Source organism: Stegastes partitus, unplaced genomic scaffold (genome assembly GCF_000690725.1).
Source record: "Stegastes partitus isolate 25-593 unplaced genomic scaffold, Stegastes_partitus-1.0.2 Scaffold1452, whole genome shotgun sequence".
In the NCBI taxonomy this organism is placed as follows: Eukaryota; Metazoa; Chordata; class Actinopteri; family Pomacentridae; genus Stegastes; species Stegastes partitus.
The window spans coordinates 251,226-255,322 of record NW_007579183.1 but is presented as its reverse complement, the minus strand read 5'-3'; the positions used below and the strand labels follow the sequence as shown (position 1 = coordinate 255,322).

At 45.0% G+C, this 4,097-nt stretch overlaps 1 protein-coding gene across 1 annotated transcript in view; it reads right to left on the bottom strand.

The window, feature by feature from the left end:
- LOC103370613 (noelin-like) overlaps nucleotides 1-3,556 on the bottom strand; it is an 11,585-nt gene extending 8,029 nt beyond the window's left edge. Inside the window, exon 1 of the mRNA XM_008299730.1 lies at nucleotides 3,497-3,556. The gene's annotated coding sequence lies outside the window, so the exon portion shown is untranslated. The remainder of the gene's footprint in view (nucleotides 1-3,496) is intronic.
- Between the last annotated feature and the right edge of the window lie 541 nt (nucleotides 3,557-4,097).

Sequence of the window (4,097 nt, the reverse complement as noted above, 5' to 3'; positions counted from 1 at the left end):
ACTGGTTCCTGATGATGATGTTTTCTCTGTGAACCTGCTGATCTGGACGTTACTGAAACACTGAATGAAGCAGTTACAGCATCACACGCTGGAGGCATCCTGTTGCCGTGGATCAGAACATTGATCATCTATTGGTATTTATGACACAGAGAACATCCAATCAGGAGCATTGATTCACTCTGATTTGTCATCATTAAAGTGATTTCCTGCCTCATGGGACAGAGTCAGACCTGAATGAGCTTCAGTACATCAGTACATAGATGCAGAAGAATCACATGACGTGTTAAACGTCTCCTTTAATGTGAGCAGAGTCCGAAGCAGAATGTCTGATTAACTTCTGATACCTGGTGTCTCTGACTGGGTTCAGGTTTTGTTGAGCCAATTTACAAAACAAAGTCTGGATCTGTTGAACCTGCTTCCTGGTTCAGAACTCTGAACAACAAACTATGATCCAACAGGAGGAGTTTAAAGTGTCATCTAGACTGAAAGTAATTCAGCTGCTGCAGCTGAAGTCAGCAAAGAAAACCTGGAAACAAACTTCAGAACATTTAATATCAATATGACAGGTTAGCGTTCGGCAGAAGGAGTTCTGATCGTAATCACAGCTGAGTTCTCCTTCACATGTCACTGAGACGCAGCCTCTTCTTCTGACACGTTACTTCTATTGTTTCAGCTGGTGGTGAGTGAAGAATTCATATAAAACATGGTTCAGACTGTCTGCAGGCTGACTGCAGGTCTGCGTTAGTGTTTCATCACTTTGTGATTTATGTCTCTGTAAAACAATCAAATGCTTCTCTTCAGTCAACAGGGACGAAACAAAGCAAGGAAGACAGAAGTTCTGAGAATCTGTCACATCTCTGCTCATCTGGGAAATAAAGACTGGTTCCTGTTTGGATAGGAAACAGTTAATGTTGTGAGATGATGAGGAGGTGTGAGAACATTAAACTGTGGAATGAAGCATCCACATTTTACAGGCACATTAAGTTCAAGTGCAGGAAACATTTCGAATATTTTCTGTTATTTGATTTCTGTTTGGATTCAATGACACAATGATTTGTGGTCCAGGTTCTTAGTGTAGCGCATCGATTTCATGTTCAGACTGATGGAAAGGCTCAGAAGGAGGAGAGGGAGAAACAAATGTCTTTAAATTAATCATCATGTTCCTCATTGGGTCGTCATGGAAACAGCATCTCTTTCTGCAGGCATCAGTGTGTCAGATGGTCCTCAGCATGTTCACACACACGCACACGCACACGCACACACACGCACACACACACACACACACACACACACACACACACACACACACACACTGTGTGTGTTGAATGAATGTAACATTTGGCTTCAGTAAACATCAGGTTCACCTTTAACTGGATATTTCAACAATAATTTACAAAAATGCGACTCTTTCGTGTCAAAGTGAAAAGTGAATTTTACAAAGTAATAAATTAGGAATGGAAAACGTTCAATAAGTCAGTATTTACTAGATGAACCGTTGTCTGCAGCTCCATCATGGTCCTGTTGGTCTGAATGATCCTGAACATCTGGACGCTGCAGCTTCACTTCATTCTTCTGATGAGACTGTTTCAGGTCAGTTTTCTGTTTGTCTCCCAGAAAGACGACAGCTGTTGTATGAACAGTCGCTAACATCTCAGCTGCTGGAGCTGGAACGAGCTGGAACCCTAACCTCCTTCAGAGGAGTCATAGGAGTCTTGGTGGCCTCCCTCACTAGTCTCCTTCTTGTACCTCCTTCAGAGGAGTCATAGGAGTCTTGGTGGCCTCCCTCTCTAGTCTCCTTCCTGCTGGACTTTGCTTTTCAATAATGAGTTCTTGGAGGGTTCTTCAGTCTTCATGGTGTGGTTCTATCCAGCAGTTCTGATCCACCAGTGACTGGACCTTCCAGATACAGGAGTCTCTACACTATAATCACTGAGACACATTCACTGACCTCAGATGATGCATTCACTGACTGCAGGACTTCTAGCAGTGACTGGCTGCACACTAGAGTCACTTTAAAGGAGGTGAATACTTGTTTAGCTACTTATTGCATCATTTGTTTATTGACTTTATATAAATCTGTTTTCGCTTTGACATGAATCTCTTTTTGTAAATTCTTGTCAAAAAGGACAAACTAAACTGACCATGACTCAGTGTCGATAAGGGGAGTGTTCCTGTAGGGTTATAACGTCTCGTGTCTGATCGTTCAGAATAAACTTGACCTTTTATTATCTTAGTATATACACAGTGAAATCAGTAAATCAACAAAAACATCATTCAACAATAACTGGAGTATTTTTCTTATCCAAGTGTTTTATTGAATGTAATCATGATTCAAAGTGAGAATCAGTAATAACCAATGTGGACGGCAGACGTCTGCATTTGCAGTTTGAACTGAATCATTTCAGAACATCCCATAAATCACTTCCTGTTTTGAACTGTGGACCTGGGGCCTGAGGAGGTGGAGGAGGAGCCGCTCCAGCGTCTTCATCAGGTGTGAAGTGAGTGCCACCAGTCGGTAGTCATTCAGCTCGCTGGGCCGGGTCTTTGTCGGCACCGGAACAATGCAGGATGTCTTCCAGATGGTGGGCGCTGTCCCCAGCTGCAGGCTGAGGCTGAAGATGTGCTGTAGATTTTCAAACTGGTTGAAGAAGGCATTCAGATTGTTGGCCTCCTCCACCGTCCCCCTGCTGTTCTGGTTTTGGTTCTGAAGCCTGTGATGGTTTTCACACCCTGCCAGACCTCCCTCATGTTGTTGTCCCTCAGCTGCTGCTCCACCTTCCTCCTGTAGGTGTCTTTGGCCTCCTTCAGGCAGAGCTTCACCTCCCTCTGTGCTGCTCTGATTGCCTCCCTGTCTTTGTTCCTGAAGCCACCTTCTTCCTGTTGAGTGCAGCTTTGACCTCCTGCATCACCCAGGGTTTGTTGTTCGAGTAACAACAAACAGCCTTAGCAGGAGAGACTCCATCCACACAGAAGTTCAGGTCCTCAGTCAGGCAGTGGGTCAGCCCCTCAGTGTCCTCACCATGGGGGGAAACAGAACATCCCAAGAGGTGGTTTCCATACAGTCCCTCAGGGCCTCCTCCACCTCAGGAGACCACCTCCTGATGGAGCGTGTTGTGGCCGGCTGTCTTTTGACCAGAGGGGTGTACTGAGGCTGGAGGAGGACTAGGTTGTGGTCTGACTTACCAAGTGGGGGGAGGGGGGTGGCTCTGTATGCGTCCCGTACATTAGCATCCAGGAGGTCGAGTGTCCGGTTGTTTCTGGTGGGGCAGTTCACAAACTGGTGGAAAGCAGGCAGGCAGAGTTCAGTGTGGCGTGATTAAAGTCCCCAGAGATGACGATGAGTTCCTCTGGATGTCGGGTCTGCAGCCTCGCTGTGACTGACTGGATCTTCTCACAGGCAGCGGCTGCATCGGCACTCAGAGGGATGTAAACACACATCGTGATCACGTGACTGAACTCTCGGGCCAAGCATCTGTAGTAGTAGTAGTAGTAGTACCAGTAGTCGTATCTGCAGTACTAATAGCAGTAGTATCTGTAATACCAGTAGCAGAAGCAGTAGTAGTAATAGTAGTAGTATCAGTAGTACTAGTAGTAGCATCAGGAATACCGGTAGCAGTAGCAATAGAACTACTACACACTGTAACAATCATCTAGTCCTAGTTCAGTCAACTAGCGGTCCAACTACCCGTATCCGGGGAAACGGTCCGTCCCGTCTTCAGCTTCCTGCTCCTCCATGACTGATCACAACACACGGTCACCATGGAGACGTGTCAACAGCCGCTCTGAACACTTGAAACCAGTTTGAAGCTTTTGAATCATGTTGAAACACTGAACTGGTTTCAGCAGCAGAACCAGTTCTACTAGGACCAGAGTCCAGAGACTCTGAACAATGAACGGATGAAGGTCTACACAGAGGAATCCAGAACAGTCTATAAAGAAACATCTGTACACCTGTCAATAAATGACAGGATACACATCTGTCGATCAATAATACATCTATCAATCAATAGAAATGTGTCAATCAATCAATAAATCAATAGAAATGTATACAGTCATAAATAAAAATAAAACCTAACAACTTTGAATCTCTGTTATCA